Consider the following 23796-nt stretch of genomic DNA (forward strand, 5'->3'; position numbering starts at 1 on the left):
AACTCAATCCAATAGTAATTGGAATTTTCTCTGTGCCTTTCTTTTCTCCAGGACTGACAATTTTCAGTGATGTGTTGGTCAATTTTGTGTTCTCCGTCCTCTGTAAACTTCATGCAAATTTCAGCTGCCCATTTCTTATTCTGCATTGTCCCATTCACCCATCACCCCAATTCTTGTCAATATTGGCTCCCTGTCCCCATGTGCCACAAATTAATCTCTAACCTCCTCCATTCCTATAGCTATCTTGGAGTTCTCCATTCCTCCATACATGGCTTTTATAAAGTTGAGACTTGTTTCTTTGTGGGATGTTGTAATTTTACAATTTAATCCCATGCTTTGTAATTTATTCCAAAGCCCTTTGCCTTTCCAGCACTATTGGGAGTCTTCTCAAAATGGAAGAAGAAGCTTTTGGCTTAGTGCCCAATTTGTCTGAATGTATCTCTGTGAAGCATTCAGGGACACACACAACAAATAAACAGAAATTATTTTAGCATACTTTCAAGTTGTCTGCACCCTAACAACCAAAATTCTAGGATGGTAATACGAAAATATTAGAAAGAAATGGTTTATTTTGAATTGAGAAATCTATATCATTTAAATCATTAGACTAGACATTACGGTTGATAACAGTGGAAAATGAATGGTTAACATCATTTATCCACTATAATAGAGGTTGTTATTTTCTTCTCTAAACTACACTGTACATGTGTGCAAACATTATACATATACATAAACTACAACACTTGAAATAAGCAGAAAAAATAGAATTTGCATTTCCTCAAAGAACTCTTAATGGGGCCAGCTGCACATTGTATTGCTCCTTTCTGTATGTCAGTGCTGTGTTATCTAAAGGACTTGTCTAAATGTGGAGCATGAGAATTGAATTTCTCAGCACAATGTTAGTCCTGAAGACAACTGTTTGGCTTCTGGTATACACATCCAGCAAGCTGCATATATCTGGTCCAAAAATGAGCTGAAATATAATTCCATCCATTAGAATCTTATTTTCAGATAATTTTGAAATGTGGTGCCAGCTTTAGAAATCTGATTCATTGAACTGGAGAAAAGAGAAGTCTGTGCACCCATTGATCATGTTTTACTGGTCCTCCACGGTTAAGAATCTTTCGACTTAGGGCATATTTCAATGTGATTTTTTTTCAGTAAGGGAATATACGTTGCCAGTGTTCTTTGAAGCAGTGAAAGAGTAATGCTTGTGATACAGGGAAGTTTTCATCTTCATTGCATACACAGTGATATGGAGAACAGACTGTCTTTCATTTTAGAATCACCCTATTTTAGTTCTACTGAAAGCAATGGAATGAAGATCATGTAAATTCCATGAAGGGTGGGTGATCTGTTCTGCCTGATTGCTGCCTAGGCACATTGAAGATAAAGGTCTAGCAGATAATTTTTATTTGTCAACTGAATGAAAATCATATTAATTCACCATGGAAACATATTTATTTTGTGTTTATATACCAATATTGAATGACTTTAAAAATCAAATTTCAGTTCAAGGAAGAAGGTGACTAAATATACTCACTTATATTTGGGCTTAATTACAAGATTAGTAAATTATAAAATTATTGAAATATTTTGAGCTATTACAAGCCAGCAAGGAAGATTGTTTTCTAATTAAATTGTGTGTAATTTAAAAGCTGATGGAACTATCTGATACCCACTTGCATGTGCTCTAGAGCAACATGGCAATATAGTGAGGCAGCACCCAGATGATTCCCCCACTGCCAAATTGCAAAGATATATCATTTTTTCCTAAGTATCATTATTCACATCTTGGATCCAGTAAGTAATAGCATAGAAATCCCTCTAGCCTACCCCTAAAAATCTCATATTAAACTTGTTCAGACTTCATAGAAATACACGATTTTCTCTCCAGAAGATACTAGTTCATTGGGTATATTTCTCCAGGTGTTTCCATTCAAGTATTTGTGAATGGAGATAGTATAAATGAGTTGTTCTTCCACAGAGTCATTCACATTTAAGCTTATTCTTATCCTCTTAAAAGTCTGGAAGTGTACTCCAAACAGGGATGAATGATAAATGCTGTTTTTGTTAGCAACACCCACAAGTTTTCAATGAATGAATTTAAAGATGCCACATTGCGTCTGATATTTTAAAATTCATTCATTCAAGAGATGTGGGTATCACAACAAGACCTGCATTTATTCTTCATTTCTACTTGCCTTTGAGAAGCTGGTGCAGGGCTGTCTCCTTGCAGTGTGTGTGGTGAAAGGACCCCACACTACTGTTAAGTGGGCATATGTTCAAATCAAGTATCATTGGCACAAGTGGTCAGATATTATTCCGAAAAACTGTGCGGGGTTGAGGGGGCTGGGTGTGCCTTGTCATATCCAAATCCAATGTTTATCTCAAGAGAGAGTGCATGGTCTGGTTTCGTTCTTATTTATCTGTAGCAGTTCAACACAGTGGCTTGTTTGGCCATTTTGGAGGGCAATTGAGAGTCAATTCTCATCTTATTGCAAATGGTAAAATGTGTTCAAATTGCAAATAATATTCCCAGAGTATTCTACAAAAAATAATTTTTCAAACAAGATTAAGTTTGTTATAACTGAAATTGATATTTTTGTTATGTTGAGGAAAGTATCTGTATTTTCAATTAGAAAAGGAAGTGCCATTTCTAACATTTCAGTGTTTTTTAAAATGAATTAATAGTTTCCTTTTAACATGCCAGCTTCGCAATACACTTCTGAGCTATGACAGGATGCCAGAAAAGTTTGGAAAAAATTTGCACTTCGTGTAAATTTAAAATATGACATAAAAACCACTGCATAAGCCAGGCATACTGATTTTAGCAGTAGCCTCTCCTTCATAGAGTCATGGATTTATACAGCGCAGGAACAACCCCTCAAGTCCACACCAACCCTTAAGCACCCAATTACACCATTCCTACACTAATCAGAATTTTTTTAGAATTTTCTCCACAGCCCATTAATTTCTCCCAGATTCTACCACTCACATACACTCAAGGGGCAATTTACAGTGTGCAACTAACCCACAGATCTTCGAGACATTGAAGGAAATTGGAGAATATGCAAAGTCCATGCACAAAGCAGTGATGATCAGAATTGAACCTGGGTTGCTGCAACCAAGAGGCAGCAGCTTTAATGTCTGTGCCACTGTGCTGCCCATCCACATCTGTTCAATTTATTTATTGGTTTGGAGACAGTTTAACAGCTTCATCAGTGTGCATAAAGGGAGCAAAAAGATCTCAATGTAAATTTAAGCCAGAATCTATGAAGACTTTATACTAAGGATGCACATCTAGCACTTGGGGCACAGGACCATTAGAAGAGTTGGAATTTACAACTATCATAGAATTAGTGCAGACACAGGTGCATGTGGCTGTACAACAGCTAGTATTCTAACACTGAGACACAAATTAAACTGTAATAACAAGATTACATGCAGTACAGAAAATTTGTTTTGATATGATAATGATGCCTATAATAATCAGACTACAGAAAAACTCTGTCATTGAGGGAGGCTGTGTATTCTTTTGTTAAATGCTGATTGATGTCAGTTTGTGTTCAGTGTTATTGTTGTTGATGGGAACAAGTGAAGAATTAGTTTGCAACAACAAGGTTGGTGCTGGAGGAGATGATGGAGGCAAAATTGTACCAGCATGGTCACTCTTTTGTTGTTTTGGTACTGTATGATCCACAGCAACCTGCTGCTGCTCTCTGACTCCACTTCTTGCTTCATCTCCCTGTGACCGTAAGCTACTTTGTCCTTTAGCAGGAATTCTGGGATAGCCCTTGGCTGCTTCCTCTGGGTCTGGTTTTGATAAGCATGTTCCAGAACACAGCATCTGTTGAGAATCTGTCAAGCTGGGCCTGGGTGAGGCCAATATGTTTTTCCCCAAATTTCCTTTCTCTTTTAAATGTTCTAATGAGTGTGACCCTCTGGTAACCAGGAATGCTTCTGCTCCTCTGGGAGCTATCTTTCCACTCTGAGAGTTTATCTCTGTGCACACAAAGGCTCCGTGACGCTAGAAAGGGAAACAAATTCAGCTTTAACAAGCGGAACACAAGCATCTTGTGGATGCAGCTGTAGGCTGAGTTCATTTATTAGCTCAAGTGCTGGCACTCACTTGCTTCTTCCACTCCACTGGCTGTGAGCCGTGGCTCAGTTATCTACAGCCAGCAGATAATGGATATTCTGTCAACTCAACTTATTCATGAAATTAAACAACAATGGAAAGTTTGGAATTAAGAACTTGGCTTTGAAATGGACAAAAGAAAAGAGGCCTTTATTTTGTTACAGTTTAAACACTTTTGCCATTTATCACTGAATAGCATGTGACTTGAAAATTCCATTGTGTGTGATTGTCACAATAAGATTTCATATCTTGCAGCAGGAGTTCCCATGGAAACCATTTCATACTGATTATTTTGTAGGCTGATAAATTTATAGATGAATTTTGATCATCTTTCTTTTGAATGTATTTCACATAAATGAAAAAAATACACTTTGTTTACAGGGATAAAAAAACGTAACTTGCTCTGAGGTCACTTCCAGGGCAACTAGGAGGTGCATGCCAATGTTGAGATCAGTTCTCCTGGTTATTCCATCTCTGGAGAAATTTGGGATGGTTGAATTGATGTTTTACCATGTTACTGGAAGTTGCATTGCCATATTTTATACATAACCAAGAGGTAGTATTGAATGTAAGTTTTTTTTATTTAGCTTCTTAAATTGCTAGTTCTCACTTCTTCATAGTGTCTGTCAGCTGATAATTGTATCATCTGATATTTTCATTCCATGCATTTACTTGTATTCAACATTGCTTAATACTCCTATAAGTAGACTTACTAATATTTAGATAAATATAGCAAGATACGAGATTCCTGCAAAAAAACTCCCGTCATCAACGTCTGTCTTAAGTATATCACGTGCTGCCACTTCGCTGTTGTAGACAGAACAACTAGATTAATACCTGCTCTTTTAATCATTAAACAAATCCAGTGAATATTGAACATGTAAATGGACAGTATTCAGCACAAAAATTATAAAATCCACTAATCTTAATTCATTAAAGTATAAGAACTGATGGATATGCTTCAAGCACCATTACATTGGCTGCTATTAAACAAAACAATCCTCTGAACCTTGTAGTTTCTAAGGTTGTTACCAGCCATCTAAAAAGATGGTGACTTTTAGTCCAAACAATAGTAATATTGATAATAATGGAAACAGTATTTAACTAATTTGTCATTCATTGTTTAAGATTTAAGTTATAGCCAATGAACCATTGAAGGTTAAAGCATAGAGGGAAATCATTCACCCTGTCAAATCTGCATCAACTCTTTGGTGCAGTAAATCAGCATTAAACCCACTGCAACACACACAAAATGCTGGAGGAATAAATGCTTCCCTACTTTTTCCTGTAAAGATGGTCTTCATCTCAACTATCCCCCTGACAAAACATTCCATTTTACAAGAGTAATCAGTGCAAATAAACTTGTTCAATACTCTCTTCTCACCCTCTTGGGAGCAACATTAAATAGATAATCCATCATCATCGAGTCCCTGAGGAGCAATGGATCAATGTTCTTGTCATGCTCCCTGTGAATAGCCAGTTAAGAAGATTCAGGCCTGTTTGGTACTTGGATGGAACACACCTGGGAAGACCAGGTGCTATAGGCTCTCTGCCAGAGGAAACAGATGATCCAATCGGCAAACCAAATTCATGTCTTGGTTTCATTGCATATGCTTTAAAATTAAACAAGTAAATTTACCCCTCAACAAGAGAAGACAACTTTATTTTTATTTCCTTGTCTGTACCAGTGAAATTGGTTTCTCAGTTCTGCTTTCAATAGAATTTCTTATGCTGAGCATGAACCTGGTGAATGTCTGTGTATGCTTTCAATGGCTTTGACTACTTTCTATGTGGGTTGCCCAAAACAAATTTTGTCATTGTGTTTGCATATGCAAATTGCTCTTGATCTCTTTGTTCCTACATTTGGCTATTTCATAAAACAACAGCAATTGTGATGGGTAAATTGGAAGGGATCAAAGTATTGCAGTAATGGGGCTAATACACTTTTGGAAAAAATATAGATGTCATTTAATATTATGCTGTATATATTTTCAGTAAGATCAATGGGCGGGTGATTTTTAAAAAATTGTATCCTTAATCCAAGTTTGGTAGGGTGTTTACTTTGGGCGAGGATTAAACTTCAGCTGCTGAGACTAAGTCCTGGACTTTGCTTCACAAATTCTTCCATCTTGCTGCCTCTCCTCCTATAAGATGGTCCTTAATTCCTCTGCCTTTGAAGCTTGCAGTTATCCATTGAAATATCTTATTTGGTTCATCCTGTTTTTGTTTGCTAATGATCTGGAAAATTTGCTTTGAAACATTTTACAACAATAAAGGGTCTGTGTAAATGCTAGTTGCATACTCCATGATGCAACAAAATGGAGCCAAACTTGGTGGGGTGGCAATATCTGCTGGAATTCCTGGTGCTTTCATGTCCTACCCCTGGGCACCACTTATTAGCATTCAGTATTGTAAGCAGCATAAGTGAAGTTTACTAGATTACTCCAGGTTGTCTCCAATGGAACTATCACTTTTGTAAACAGAAACAATTTCATCCTTGTACTGGTGTGACCACCAGACCTATCAGTTCTTCCTAAAATGATTGGCAAGCATCACACTTCATGCTCCATCCACCCCACTCCACTAAGTATGGGCTGTACTCAAGATGAACATAACTACTAATGCCTACATACTTCATGAGAAAAACCTAACTGTAAAAACTTTGTGCTGGGACCAGACTTTCAGAACATTGACAGGACACACTCCCTGTTTGATAGCACCACCTTAGTACTGAAAAAAACATTGAAACACTTCCATGTAACAGAATTGTCAGTATATATTCTGCCTCAGAAAAATAAACAAAGTATGGTATTAAGGAAATATTTTGCTAGTTTACTGGAAGGGTCAATAGCACAACAGTGCCGTTTCTGTTAAACATCACTGTATGTTTGACATTACCAATCTTTCTCCCAACATGCATGATTGTCTTCAATATTTTCAATTTTGGGACATTATGGGAAGTTGCTTGACCTTCTTCCTACTTCGTAACTTTTCCTTGGGTATTCTTGGTTTATCCTTCACAGCTCTGCTCTTTGCTCATGCTGCCAAGGTCAAATTGTTCAACTCAGATTGGGAGTTCAAGCTGAGACCTTTCCAACCCATATGGTTTAGTTGCAGACTCTATATTAAACTGCCTACCCATCAAAGAAGTTCTTCAGTGCATCTTATCCAGACCTAGTCCATGAATTTCCTTTGAGACAGCTTCAGTATGTACTCAAATGGTACTTAATATAGTTTGTGCATAAAAATTATAGCTACAAACCTTGCCTTACCTTTCCTCTGATGGGTTCATTTGGATACTTTCTTGCATCATATTGGTGAATAAAAGATATGAATTCTCGATAAACCCTTGGTGGAGACGTTAACTCACTGGGATCCACCTGTGGAACTTGGTGACAGTTTCAAGAAATAGTAAGTTCAAAACATCAAAAAACGTAATGCTACATACAAGATCTTGTCTCGATACTGCTAATTGCAGCATGTCACTACATTTCAAATATTGTCAGTCCTTGAGAATGTATGCCTTAACAAACAGGTTTTCAGTTTATTGAAACAGTAGAATTGAGGAGCAGTGTGCAGTCGTCATATTGAGTATCATAAGTTACTACGAGACCTAGTATATCATGACAGAAACTATATGTCATTTCAACTGGAGTCATACAATTTCATATCACTGTGGGTAAAATGAGAATTTTGTTTCAAGGTCATTCTATTCCACTACCTCCTGTGCTTCTAGATCTCTCTCGCAAATGTTCTAATATCAGTGCATTCATCAACTTTATATTCAAAAATTCTATTTTTAGCCATTTTTATGGTCCTTATGCTTTTATTCTTGTTGACCCCTAATTTGTAAATAGGTTAAAAAAATGCAGATACCCCATCTATAACTTTTCAAAATTTTCCTCAACAGTAAACTGTTCTTTCAAATTGAAGAGTTTGGCATGCCACTCTTCTATTAGAGACAAATTAGTGAATCCAGGGAACTGTATACCACTTGTCAGTATTGGGAAATGAAAAGTTTGTAATTAAGAATGGAGTGACTGAATACTTCGAAATTTTCAGGTGACTACAGCAAGCCTGATAAATATGTAAATGGTCAGTTTTGCTTGGTGTACACAGTTGAAATTTTTGAACGATGATTCTCACTGTAGTGTAGCAGTTAGCACAACGCCATTACAGCGCCAGCAACCCGGGTTCAATTCCAGCAACTATCTGTAAGGAGTTTGTACGTTCTCCCCGTGTCTGCACGGGTTTCCTCCGGGTGTTCCGGTTTCCTCCCACATTCCAAAGATGTACTGGTTAGGAAGTTGTGGGTATGCTATTGTTGGCGCCGGAAGCGTGGCAACACTTGCGGGCTGCCCCCAGAACACTCTACGTAAAAGATGCATTTCACTGTGTTTTGATGTACATGTGACTAATAAAGATATCTTATCTTATGTTACTAAGGTAGCTTTCCAGAGGCACTTTGTTATTTTTCAGACAAACATCAAAGGAATTGAAGAGAAATCAATGACCTAGTTAGAAACTGGCTGAGCAGCAGGAGACATGGAGAGGGGATGATGTTAGTTAGAGAGCTCTAAGATTTTGACCCAGCAACAAAAGAATGGCAATACATCTCCAGCTTAGTACTTTGGAGGGGAAATTGCAGTTGGTGGTATGTGTTCATTGCCCTTTTCCTTCCAACTGGTAGAGATCAGAGGTTTGCAAAAAAGGTAGCTACAAGTGACTAGGAGTATTCCACAAAAGCGCATGTTAGACTGCACTTGTTTGCCAGGATAAAAATGAATTAGGTGGTATAGTAAGCAACCTATCTATGCTTGGAGGACACAAAAATAGGCAGTATAGTAAGTGGTGTAGATGGAAGTATTAGCTTACAAAAAATACATTAATAGATTAAGCAAATGTGCAGATCTGTGACAAATGGACTTCACTGACAATTGTAGTGTTCATTTTCAATTTGTCCATGCATGAAGCCTTGGAAAACATTGAAAGATTTCACTGACTTCTAACATAACTGTCATATAAGTTGCAAGCAATGACCATCTCCAACAAGACAGAATCTAACCACTTCCCTGACATTCAACAGCATTACCATTGCAGACTCCCTCACTATCAACATCCTCAGGGTTATAATTGACCAGAAACATAACTGGAGCAGCCACCTAAATAATAAGAGCAGGTCGATGGTCATAGTGAGTGACTTGCATACATGTTCTTCAAAGTTTTTCCACCATCTAAGCCACAAACCAATAGGATAATGTCACACTTCCACAGCTCCAACAACACTTGCAACCATTCAGGACAAGGCTACCTGATTAGCACCCTGTTTACCAGTCTAATCATTCACTCCCTGTCCTCCAGGTGCACCATGCTGAAATATATACCATCTGTGAATATATTATGATAACTTACTAAGGTTTTTATGCCAACACCTTGCAAATCTGTGACCTCTGGAAGGACCAAGGCAGCAAACACATGGCAATACTGCCGACTGCAATTTCCTATCCGAAATATCACTGGGAAATATTTCACCATTCCTTTGTTGTTGCTGGATCAAAATCTTGGAGCTCCCTAACTAACGTCACTAAGGAAATAACTTAATTGCAAAGACTGTTTCAGTTCAAGATAACAATCCACCACCATCTTCTCAAATTAAATTAGGAATGGGTGACAAAAGCAAGCCTTGCCAGCAACACCAACATCCATAATTGAATTTAAAAAATAGGTAAAAGTGAGATCATTCACTTTGCTCCTAAGATAGATAGGACAGTACTTTGACTGGTGAAAATCTAGAAGTAGTCGAGATTCAGAGACACTTTGGGTTCCAAGTGCATATATAATAAAAAATATTCTTAATTACTATCTGTTTGTAAGGTAAGCTATTACTATGTATTCGTAAGGTGTTTGGAGGTAAAGGTAAGTAAAAGTTTTCACTGTTTGTTATAGCCAGGTTTCCTCCTCTGCCTCACGCTAGGCATTTGCCTTTTACTTGGAAAGGCCTACTGGATTTCTCTCCCTTCTCCCATTTTCAGCTCTATTCAACATACATTCATGAACTAATTTTTCGATTTTCTTCTTCCCTGATCCCTTGACTGCCCTTCAAATCGCCATCTCCTGCAGCCTTTAAGCATAGACTGTCAACCTCTACCATTGTGAAACTCTTAGCCCATTCTACAAATAGTGGTAGTAAGAAAGACAGGATGATAGGCTACACAAGAGACTCTGCAGATGCTGGACTCCCCAGTCCTGGTGAAGGCTCTCGACCCAAAACGTTGACTGTTTATTTCCCTCCATAGATGCTGCCTGACCTGCTGAGTTCCTCCAGCATTTTGTGTGTGTTGCAGAAAGATAGGCTCATGCTTTTAGAATCTCTCAGACAGTCCTCGCACTGCTCTTGGTGGTCTGGGTGGAAAAAGAAAGTAGAATGTTTTTCTTTTCACCAGCCTCCAACTGTTGTCCACCATTTTTTTAAATCCCTTCCTCCCTTCCAAGCCTGCATGTATATTGCTGCTTTCCTTTTACCTCCCAGATAGCTCTCAACCGCTTACCTTGCCCCATGCCCTCCAAACCTTCTCCCACCCCTCAAACTTAAATACTATTATGACAAACTGCCAACCACCTCTTCTTTGCATCATGCAAGTTTCTTCCTGAAGAGCCTTAATCTTCCCTTTTGATTTATCTAATCCTCACCAATAAATTGCCTCTCTCTCCTTCCATCTGCCCTTATTCCTCATTCCCACCTATCCAATCTGAAAAATTCACCAGATAAGGGCAGCACCATATGTGAACACCTGCAGAGTAATGCCACATTTGCCTATACAACAGTAATTTATTTAATAAAAGGACTTTTGGATGTCCTGAGGATGCAACAGATTGGAACTTTTGTGTGAAATAGAATATGTATTAATCATTGGTTCATTGTTACTTAATTGAGCACTTATAACAATTACAACTAGTTATCTGTGGTCAAAGCAAAAGTAACGTACTGCAGGTTATTTACAGAGTAAACTTTGTTTTGGGTAATGCTAGTTTCGCATTATTCAGTTGAATTTTTAAATCATAATCAACACCCATTAATTATAATAACACAAGATTCAAAACATACTGCAGACTGCCAGCTCAAAATTCTATTACCACATTATTGTAAATAAAATCAAGTTTGCCTTGTCCACAATATCCTTACCATGCTGCAACTAAATGAGTTGGATAGATCTGTTAGGCTCAGAGAACATGAAAAGTGGTTTGTCCCAGTGAATACGCACAACATAATTTTCTGATTGCATGCCAGAGTTTAGCAATAAGTTCTTCCCTGTGGATCTGCGAAGGAAGGCTTAAGCAAAGTAACTGGAAATGCACTTGGGGTAGTTCACAATCAGTTTCGTTTCACAGTCCGCCTTCTGTTTTAGGTCATCAGAAGAGAACGTTTTCAGCTCAGTTAAGTTATCATTGACTTTTTAAAAAATATTTTTAACTATTATAGTTCATTTCAGGAATTTCATTTTCATACATCATGCATCAGCTTACTTATTGAAGGAAGTATAACATTAAAATAACATGACTGAGTAGTGAACAAGACCTATATTTGATTAGTTTTGTGACAACCTGTGTCTGGCATTGATTAGATTGGTCAGGCTGGAATTGTTTCCTTCGCAGCAGAGAAGCTGAGGGGAGATTTAATTGAAATATATAAAGTTATGAGGGGCTCAAAAGGAGTGAGCAAGGACACCAATAGACAGGGGAACAGATCTGAGGAATTGGTAGATTAGGAGAGAATTAAATTTAACAGATGATGGTGGGAGTCCAGAACTCATTCCCTGTAAAGGATACGATAGGGTCTTTTAAAAGACTTTTGGATAGGTACATGGAGCTGAGAAAAATAGAGGGCTATGGGTAAACCTAGTAATTTCTAAGGTAGGGACATGTTCAGCACAGCTTTGTGGGCCGAAGGGCCTGAATTGTGCTGTAGGTTTTCTATGTTTCTAAAGCTGGTATGACAAAAATCACCAGTTTTTGGGAAAAAGTAATTGGATGTGTGATAATCTACAAGGTGGCAAATAAAGATGGATAGGGTAGATATTTCTTTGCTGGCTGGCATGAATTGAATGATCTAATGGTAAAAAAATTCTATGATTCCATCAACTTTCCCAGCCACCCCCTTGAAGTAAATCCAAAAGCAGAACAACTTAGCATATATCTTGACTCTATTCCTAGCTTCCTTCCCCATTAACAAAACTCCATTCTTCTACCATCCCTATAACTTGTTTTCTCCTGACCCTATTATTTCAAGCTTTTAAAGTCATTATTCATCAACAACAACTGCCAAAGACTGTATCCTCAGCAGTGCAACGAGCTGCTCTGTTGATACCATGTCATTATACTTTCCATATCGTTCATGTTTCAGTGTTCCAATAAATTGACTTCAAGATCCTCACCTCTACTTTGAGACCTTGCACAGCTCTGTCCCATCCTTGGCAATCGTTACATTAAATTGCAACTCCATCACTGTGTTCCAGCACCTGTTTGCTGTTCTGTTATCCCCTGGCCCTCTGAAATTCTTTCCTACATGCCCAAACATATTTTCACATCTGGCTATCATTTTTGTTAGCTTTCTTTGTCTCTGACCATACACCCACCCAAACCCTACCACTATCCAACAACATTTTCCAATTTTCTTGCCTTCCTTTTGCCAGCTTCCACTGCTTTTCACCATCTGTGAAGTATGCTGAGATTTTCTCCTATAACTTAAGACCAAAGTAAACTCTTGCCAATCATTTTAACAACCAATTTAAATTTTGGAAGTATTGTCATATCTATTATGGGATTATATGCAGATATATTTTGTGGTGAGCATAATTACAAACTGTATATCTTTTAGATTAAAGAATCATAGGAACTGTATGTTTATGCACTTCAATCTATTCTCTTTTTTTGTTTTCTCTTCATATTTTCTTCTTGAACATGACTTCTGTGAATGTCATAGAATGCAGAATTAATCTAGAATTGCCAAGTTTTTGTAATAAAAATATAAAATGTAAAACAAAATAGCTATGATGATAACTGCAATGCCCAATAACTGCAATGCTCAACTGGTTCATGCTGACCCAGATGCCCATCTAAGCTGGTCCTATTTGCCCACGTTTGGCCCATATCCATGTACCTCTCCAAGTAACTTTTAAATGTTGTTAATATAGCTGATTCAACCACTTCCTCTGGCAGCTCATTCCATATACTGACCACCCTCTGGGTGAAAGAGTTGCCCCTCAGGTTCCTATTAAATCTCTCCCCTCTCGCTTGGGTTCTACACGCTCTAGTTCTTGATCCCCAAACCTGGGAAAAAGACTGTACACATTCACCATATCTATGCCCCTCATGATTGTATACACCTCAATAAGATCATCCCTCATTCTCCTATGCTCCAATGAAAAGTCCCAACCTGCTCAACCTCTCTTCATAACTCAGTCCCTTAAGTCCCATCAACATCCTAGTAAATCTCCTTTGCACTCTTTCCAGCTCAATGACAACTTTGCTATAGCAGGGTGACAAAAACTGAACTTGTACTCCTAGATCCCTGTGTTCTACAATACCCCCCAGGGCCAAACCATTGACTGTGAATGTCCTACACTGATTTGTCTTCCTAAAATGCAACACATCACACTTATCCAAATTAAACTCCATTTGCCATTCCTTGGCACACCTACCCAGCTGATCAAGATTCTTCTGTAAATCCTGATAACCATCTTCACTGTCAACAACACCACCTATTTTAGTATTATCTCCAAGCTTACTAACCATGCCTTGTACATCCTCATCCAAATCAGTGCTATAGATGACAAATAGCAATGAGCCTAGCACCCACCCACGGGAATGCCACTAATCATGGGCCTCCAGTCCAAAAAACAACCTTCCATCATCATCATGCTTCCCACCATTAAGCCTACTGTGTATCCAATAGCTCTCCCTGGATCCCATGCAATCTAACTTTCCACAGCAGCCTACCATGCGGGATTTATTAAAGGCCTTACTGAAGTCCATATAGACTATGTCTACCACCCTGCCCTCATTGGCCTTCTTGGTTACTTCTTCAAAAAACTCAATCAAATACATGAGACACGATCTCCCATGCACAAAGCTGTGCTGACTATCCCCAACCAAACCGTCTTTCCAAATGCTTCCCTCTATCCCTCAGAATCCCCTCTAGTAACTTGCCTACCACAGATGTTAGGCTTACTGGTCTATAGTTCCCAGGCTTTTCTTTGCAGCCCTTCTTAAATAAAGGCACAACATTAGCCATCCTCCAGTCTTCTGGCACTTCACCTGTCGCTAATGATAATTAATTGATGAAAATGAGGGAGATTTGATTGTGATGTTCATAAATAAATGAATATTACCTAATTTAACATGTGAATGTCATATCCCATCATTAATATAAGTACCGGAGTATTGACCTAAATGTTAACAAGTTAAGATAAAGGCCCCTGGTTCCAGAGATTCCAGGTAGAGGAAATGGTCTCTCAACATCTAATTTGTCACTCTCTCAGCAAGTATAGGCCCATCCTAAGTCAATTCCAAAAATCACTCGAGTAAAACACAGTTACCCCTTAATTAATCAGGGAGACTGAAACTTCATAGTGTATTCCAAGAACTGTCTTAAATAAATCATGTACAATTGCAGCAAGATGACCTTACTCTTATATTCCATTGCCCCTTGCAAAAAAGTTCAACAAACCATTTGCCTTCCTAATTTCTTGTCATACTTGCAAGTTAAATTCATGCATATCGCATGGCAGCTAACCCAGATCCCTCTGCGCATTAACAGTTACAATTTTTCATCATTTTCAAAGTATTCCATTTTTCTGTAAAATTAAAAGCCTTATTTCCCCATGTTATACACATCTGCCAAGTCTTTGCCCAGTCTCTGTATCCACTTGCAGACACTAAACATCCTCTTTACTGTCCTCTTTTCCATCTAACTTTCAATTGTCATTGAACAAATAGATCACTCTCTAACCCTTCCTTTCTGTCTACTGATGTACATTATTGATAGTCAAAGTCCTCATGCTCTTTAAAATGGCCCAGTTATTCTGTTTTGTCCTTTTAAACAGTATATGCATGCTAAAATTTTACCATATCTCCAAAACTTGAACATTTTATTTTACCTTCTGTGTGACACCCTATCGAATGCTATGTATACCACAATCAGTAGATTTCTCTTAGTTACCATGCCAGTTACATCCTCGAAAACAGTTGCACCTACTAATCATGGTGACTGCTTCATAAAACCATATTCACTCTTCCCAATCATTTTGACTTTCTAACTGCTTTGTTAATATTGTCACTGTGTCATAGAGTTATAAAGCATGAAACAGGCCCTTTGGGACAACTAATTCATGCCAACTAAGATGCCCATCCAAGCTAGTCCCACTTGCCCCCTTTTGGACCATATGAATCCAAACCTTTCCAATCCATGTACTTGTCCAACTGTCTTTTAAAAGTTGTTATGGTACCTGCCTCAACTACTTCCTCTGGCAGCTCATTCCATATATGTACTGCCCTCTGTGTAAAAAAAAAAGTTGCCCCACAAGTTCCAATTAAATCTTTCCCCTCTCACCTTAAACCTATGCCCTCTAGTTCTTGATTCCCTAACCTTAAGAAAAAGACAGATTGCATTCACCCTATGTCCCTCATGATTTTATACATATATTAAGATCACCTCTCAATCTCCTAAACTCCAAGGAAAAGAGCCCTAGACTGTCCAAACTCTCCCTATAACTCAGTCCCTTGAGTCCTGGCAACATCCTTGTAAATTGTTTCTGCACTCTTTCCAGTTTAATAACATCTTTCCTATATATGATCAAAACTGAACACAGTACTCCAAGTCCAGCCTCACCAGCATCTTGTACAACTGCAGCATAACCTCCCAACCTCTACATTTATTGCCCTGATTCATGAGGGCCAGCCTGTCTTCACTACCCTGTCTACCTGTGATTCAACTTTCAGGGAACCATGTACCTGAACTCCAAGGTCTACACCAGGGCCCTACTGTGAAAGTCCTACCTTGATTTGACTTTCCAAAATGCAATATTGCAGCTATCTGAATTAAACTCCATTTGCCATTTCTTGGTCCATTTACCCAGCTGATTAAGATACCCCTGTAATTTTTGATAACCTTCTTCACTGTCAATGATATCACCCATTTTAGTGTTATCTGCAAACTTACTGACCATGCCCTGTATATTGTCATGCATATCTTTGATAGAGATGACAACCAACAATGGACCCAGCACTGACCCTCAAGGTACACCACTAGTCATGGGCCTCCAGTCCAAGAAACAACCTTCCACCATCACCCTCTGCTTCCTACCATCAAGCCAGTTGTGTATCCAATTAGCCAGCTCTCCCTGGATTTCATGCGATTTAACCTTTCAGAGCAGCCGACCATGTGAAACCTTATCAAAGGCCTTACTGAAGTCCATAGAGACCATGTTTGCCATCCTGCCCTCATCGGCCTTCTTGGTCACTTCATGAAAAAACTCAAGCAAGTTCATAGGACATGATCTCCCATGCACAAAGCCATGCTGACTACCCCTAATCAACCCATCTTTCCAGATACATTTTATCCTTTAGAATCCTCTCCAGTACCTGACCTACCCCATTTTAGACTTACTGGTCTATAGTTCCTTGGTTTTTCTTTGCACCCCTTCTTAAATAAAGGCACAACATTCGCCTAACACTATGGCAGTCTCAGTCTATGTTAGGAAAGTTGAAATCCCTTATTATGACAACCCTATTATTTTTGAAACTTGCTGTAATCTCTCTGCATATTTGTTCCACTAATTCCCATTAACTAGTAAATTGGTTTATTACTGTCACATGTACAGTGAATAACTTGCCTTGCATACCATCCATACAGATAATTTCAGTACAACAATACATTGAGGTAGTACAAGGTAAAACAATATCAGAATGCAGAATAATGTGTTACAGTTACAGAGAAAGTGCAGTGCAAGTAGACAATAAGGTGCAAGGCCAGAACGAGGTAGATTGTAAGGTCAAGAGCCCATCTGATTGTATGAGGGGACTGTACAATAATCTTATACGTAACAGCGGGATAGAAGCTGTCCTTGAGCCTGATACAACCCCAACAAGGTGATCATCCCCTTCTTATTTCTCAGCTCCACCCATAAAGCCTCACTGGATAATCCTTCAGTGCTTTCATCTCCGAGTACTGCCATGATGTTCCCCTTAATTAAAAATGCAATTCCTTCTCCTTTCTTTCCTCCACCTCTATTCCCCACTAAGGCATCTGTACCCTGGAACATTAAGCTGTCAGTCCTGTCCTTCCTTTAGCCATGTTTCTGTAATGGCTATATTATCCCATATACTTAGCTATCCACATCCTGAGTTCATCCACCTTACCTATCAGACCTCTTGCACTGAAATAAATGCAATTTAATCCCATAAACTTTCCTTGCTCCCTAGTGTGCTCCTGCCTGTCTTGTCTATTCAACTTGCTGTCACTGACTTCTGTATCACTTTCCAGCCTCTCATTTGCCTCCCTGCTGCTTAGGACCACACCGCCCCCAATGCAAGTCAAGTTTAAACCCTCCCTAGTAGCACTAGAAAATCTACCTGCCAGGATATTGGTCCCCCTCCAGTTCAGGTGCAACCCGTCCCTCTTGTACAGGCCACTTCTGCCTCAAAAGAGATCCCAATGGTCCAAAAATCTGAATCCCTGCCACTGCACCAATTTTTCAGCCACACATTTATTTACCATATCTTCCTATTCTTACCCTCGCTAGCACATGGCACTGGAAGTAACCCTGAGATTATTACCCTCGAGGTCTTGCTTTTTAACTTCAAGCCTAGCTCTCAATATTCACCCCGCAGTACCTCATCCCTTTTTCTACCCATGTCATTTGTGCCAACATGCACAACGTCTTCTGACCCCTCACTGTCCCCTTTGAGAATGTTCTGCAGCCACTCAGAGACATCCTGGACCCTGGCATCAAGGAGGTAACACACCATTCTGGAGTCCCTTTTACAGCCACAGAATCTCCTGTCTGTCCCCTAATTATCAAGTCTCCTATCACTAAACTCCTGTCTGCCTTCACCCTTCCCCACTGTACCCGAGAGCCAGTTGTGGTGCCACAGACTTGGCTACTGCCGCTTTCTCCTGAACAGTCATCTCCCTCTACTGTATCCAAAACAGTGTACTTGTCTTCGAGGGGAATGGCCACAGGGGGTTCCTGCACTCTCTGTCTCCTCTCTTTGTCTTTGTTGCTGGTCATCCAATTACCTTCTACCTGTTCCTTTGGTACAACCACCTTGGCAAAATTCCTATCCTATTCTATGATGTTCTCAGCATCTCGTATTATCCCGAGTGCATCCAACTCCAATTTCAGTTCCTTCACGCAGTCAGGCAGGAGCAACAGCTGGACACACTTCCCACAGGTGTACTCCTTATGGATAATAGAAGTCTCCCTGATCTCCCACATCCTGCAGAAGGAGCAAACCACTGCCTTAACTGCCATCCTGACTACTCTAGACTAAAGAGGAAAGCTGAAAAATGTTACCTGTACCTCTGCTCAGCCTCCTCTTCCAAAGCCTCGCAAGCCTTTGATAATATGTCATTCATGATACATTCTTCCTCCTTTCTAACCTTAAGATGTGGACTATTAAGTCCAAAGGTTTGACAGCATTTAGTTGCCTTAAGTTTTCTAATCCTTTATTTATAGTTAAGTTCTTCTCTCTTATTCCATCTTGGGTTTCCTTTTTTTCTGATAGGTTCATTCTGACTCTCGCTGTGAAAACTTTTACAAATTATTTGTCTAGTATTTCCATGATTTCCTAATTTCCTGTTAGGATTTCTCTCCCCACTTCCCCCCCCCCCCCCACTGCCTCCAAAGGACCCCCATTTACTTTTGTTCATTTTACTTACTTGGGGGGAAAAGTTTTTAAATTTCTTTCCAGATCACCCTCATTTTCTTTGTTATCCTTTCATCAACCTTTTGTATTTTTAATGGTTTCTAAAATATTCAGCTTGTCACTCTTCTTGGCAATTTTTATAAGTCATTTTTTAAACCAATACTACTTTTAATCTCGAAGCTAATTTTCCCTTGAATTCAATTTATTAACAGAGTGTACATTCATTGAGAAGTATGAAATATATTTTTAAATGTTTGCCACTATTTAGATTAAAAGCTTTGCTAGAAATCAATTTTCTAATTTATGGTAGTCATCTCAACCATTGAAACTATGTAATTGGCTTTATTTAAATTCAAGAGTATCCAATTAAAAATTGCCACTCTCGAATTCAATACAAAATTCTATCACACTGCAAATGACTTTTCAAATGATTGTCTCTGGAAATGAGATTACTAATCATTTCTTAAAAGACAAAAAATAAATTAATCTTATCCCTGTTTCGTTCCAAGACTTATTTCTCCAGGAAACTGTCCCAAATGCATTCCATGAGTTCATCATCCAAAATATCCTGCTAATTTGATTTGGTCAGACTATGTTAAATCTCCCAAGATTATTATATTAGCTTTATTAAAGTATCTTTTTATTTTTTGATCTCTCTCTCAATATTCCTTCTTCAACTGTATAAATTTTATTTGAGGGCAATAACTTACTCCCATCTGTTTTTTGTCTTGTCCCATATTACCTGCTGCCTCCTCCCATTCTGATTCTTGTTCCTGATGTGCTCGAGACAAAAGCCAGCCTTGTTTGATGCCCTTATGTTATTCTTTATTACATGATCTATCCCCACTGTGATGCAAACAACCTCTGACTATTAGATCAAACTAGTTTATCACTATTTGAGCCATTAATTCATCTTATTTCAATCAGATAAACTGCCTCTAATTTTTAAACCTTTTGCTGTTTTTCCTTGATATTGCTTTATTCACAGATGCGCTGTCACTTTTAAACTCATTCCTTATCATCTTTCATTTCTCAAATCACTATTTTGCTTTTTACCTCATCTGTTTAAATGTACAATATCCTTTCCACATGAACCCTTCCCACCTTTGCAGAACGTTGTATACCTTCACAGAATTTCTTTTGAAAAATATATTGCTGGTATTTGCTTATTTAATGACAATTGAACACATTTTGTTGGCATTTAAAGCCTTAAGCCAAGGTCCAGAGGTGTTATTCTGCTGCCTTATAATGCAAGGAAAATGAAAAGATGGATAGAAATGATAACTGAAATAATTTTAAAATCTTGTATCTTACCTCAACGAACCATTGATTTTACCAAGATGGACAAAGGTAATTACTCTGTGGGATGCTGAAAGCCAAGGCTGACTAATAAGAATAGTTATAACATGAAAGCCAAAAATATCTAGGGAACTGAATAACTGGAGAGGAGCCAACATTCCAGAGCCTGTTTATCACCAGCAACCAAAGATAAATTTCCACACCATAATATCCCGGTCAAAACCAATCATTGGCACGGTTCCAATGAACTAGAATGGCATTATCTTTTACTGCCTTCACAGCCATTAAAATTTTAAGCAAAACTTGAAATGGTGTAAAACTATTACATCATGACTCCCTTACCCTTCAGTCCTGCTCACAGAAGTCTATGCCAGGTTTACGTGGAACCAACCTGTCAAAGTTTCAGAAGTAAGGATACATTAAAAAGTTAATGTTTCTCAGTACGTAATTTCAAGAAGTAATCATCTACATGGTATTACAGGATGGCTTAGATTAGGTGCTTGTGAAATTAGTAAGGAAATTATCTTCTGGAAATAACTGAAAATAATCATTTGTTTTGATGGAAGGAAGAAGGTAATGATATAGCGTGTGAGTAAATGGATGTTCATTAACTTCAGTAGGTCTCAATGATTCATATTAAGTTAAATTTATAAATTAGAAACATTCTCTTAATGATTAGTATCCAGCAACCTATCAATCTCCAAACAGTGTTGAGAATGGACTGCCTTAGCCAGAAGAACTGCATGACTAGAAATTCTCTGTCTTAGCACAACATTTTCATGCACTAAATGTAGGATTTTTTTTAAAAAATCTGTTAATGTACTTCATAGCAAGTCTGTTGGTAAACTAGATGCAGACCTTCCTTGAGAATGACATGCAGACATGAGAATCTCTGGACATGCAATGATGTAGAGCAATACACAATAGTCCTTCTGGGCATCACACACAAAATCATATTGGGGTTTCACACACCGAAACAAGGCTTAACTGGATGGAGACCCTTTTTTTTTAAAAAGAGCTCAGCTTTCCCTGAAATGCCACTAGGGTATCTGAAGCATTCAGTTTCATCAAGATAGTTTTTTTCCTCAGCGATCACTGTCGCCAGACAATCCCTTGATGTTAATGTCCTCGAGCATCATACCAAACGTGAAATTGCTAACACCTAACATCTCCCACCCAACAACTTTCCCCAACCCTGATTATCTCCCAGTGCTGATTATCTCCCCAGTCCCTCCAATGATCTCCTTGGTCAACCCTTCTTTACTTCCACCAACACCTGCCTAACCCTTTGATTGACTTCCTATACTATCCACTCCGCAATCTAATCTGCTTCTAAACTTGTTTCCTATATCTATATAGTATCCATCACCTGACATTGCTCAGTCAAAGAACTTTGCTCATTCTCTGCTAACTATTGATTACTGGCATTTATAACATTATTTTGAACCTTAAAATTAAAAGAAATATATATTTTATATTATGAAACTAGAAACAATTAAAGTATATCAGAATTACCAACAACTAAAATATGATAAAGATGTTTGGGATTTGGAAAAGGAATGAAAAACACTCACCATCCCTTCAAAAATTTATAAATTAACAAAGATTATTATTGTACAGCAGAATTCATTTGTGAATCATCAGCAAATCTTTTTGAGATCACGATTGAAGAGACATTCAATTGGCTGTATTAAAGGCATACAAAGAATGTGGGGTTTGGCAAATCTAGTGGTTATTGCACTGTTGCAACTTTGTGCAAATAAACCATACTTAATGAAAATGGGAAGTCTTGAGTTTATATAGCTGCCTGAAAATTGGGCATTAAAACACCATTGTGGTTTACTCTAGCATTGTTTATGAAAGACACAAAGAGTTAAAACTACAATTGTGAGCACAGATTTAAAATATAGGTTTCCCTGTGTAATGCCACATTGAAAATGGCTTTATTGATTTTAGTGTGACGCTTCCTATTAGCCAGTTGAAAGTTTTTGCAGGCAGCTCATAAAGGGATTTAACACAATACAGGCAACATACTTCCAGCTACTGGGAAGTATTATCATAAGGAAATGTCATTTCTCCACAGCTGCTGCCTTACCTCCTGGGTATTTTCAGCATTCTTTTTTTTATTTCAGACTTGCAGCAGCTAGAGGGCAATATATATCTTAAGGTTCCAGCAGTTTTTTCCCCTCATCTCTGTCCTCATTTATCTTTTTACACACCTTACAGAAAGATCAGCTACGAGTAACAAGTCTTCACCACTACGAGTTACATCATTTAGCATCTCTTGTCTGCACTCTATGAAAGGCATTCCCCTTCTCTCCATCTTTCCTTCTGTGCAATGTAAAATTTCAAACTTCTAGTTCTGATGAAAGGTCATCAACCTGAAACAATAACTCAGTTTCCCTCTCACAGATGCTACCTGACCTATTGATTATTTCCAGCATCTTCTATTTTAGTTTGGATCTCCAGCATCTGCAGTTTTTTTTGCTTTTCAGTTTGTTCCATGAGTCAACAAGAACTCTCATTTTTCAGATCATCTTTGTTGATATCATTTGGGAAAATTCACAAAAAAAGTGAGAGGGTGAACAAAAAACCTGAAACAAGGCAATAAATTTTCTCATGGATGTTAAGTACCCAGAAATGTGTATAAAATTGCTGTACTCTACATTAACCCAATTTCCAAAATGTGTGAACAAATTTCTGGTCCTTGGGATGTCCCAAAACCATTACATTCAGTGAACTACTTTTTGAAGTGTCGATGGTGTTGTAATATAGGAAGCATGTAATGGCGCTGGTAAGAACACCACTGCTCATCAAAATAGTGATGTGGGATGTTTTATATTGACTGCAATGGAATTAAATATGTTTTGCATATAACTATGGCTGATCTTATTTTGAAAATCAGACTGTTGATCGTGGAAATCTGAAGTAAATATAAAAAATTAAAGCAGAAAATGCTGGAAACATTGAGCAAGCCTAGCAGCTCAGTGCTTCAGATCAAAGACCATTTGTCAGACCTAGGGAAGAGAGAAAATGTTGGTTTCAATTTGCTAAGAGGCTGGGCGATGGTGTGGTGGGGGGGATGGATTGGGCAAAAAGAATATCTCTAACAGGGTAAGATCAGGGTTGCTGTGGGGATAAACTGGTTGATAGATTAAGGAGGGCAATGTGAGAGGGAGAGGGGGGAGAGAGGGGGAACAAAAATACTTAATCTGATCTATCTGCCTATTTTGCACTACCACCTGAGATGAATTTTTACCCATCTGAGTCAGAAGAGTTAAAAATGCTAAACTAAGTGTCATGGTGCAGTTAACATTGTTTCTGTTACAAACTATGAAAGAGTTTTGTCAGGAAACAATGCTGCATAAATCATTTTAAGATCTGAAAGGATCTTCCTGAAATAAGAGATTGCATGTTATATAGTTTGGAAA

The sequence above is a fragment of the Pristis pectinata genome, chromosome 3 (genome assembly GCF_009764475.1).
Source record: "Pristis pectinata isolate sPriPec2 chromosome 3, sPriPec2.1.pri, whole genome shotgun sequence".
In the NCBI taxonomy this organism is placed as follows: domain Eukaryota; kingdom Metazoa; phylum Chordata; class Chondrichthyes; order Rhinopristiformes; family Pristidae; genus Pristis; species Pristis pectinata.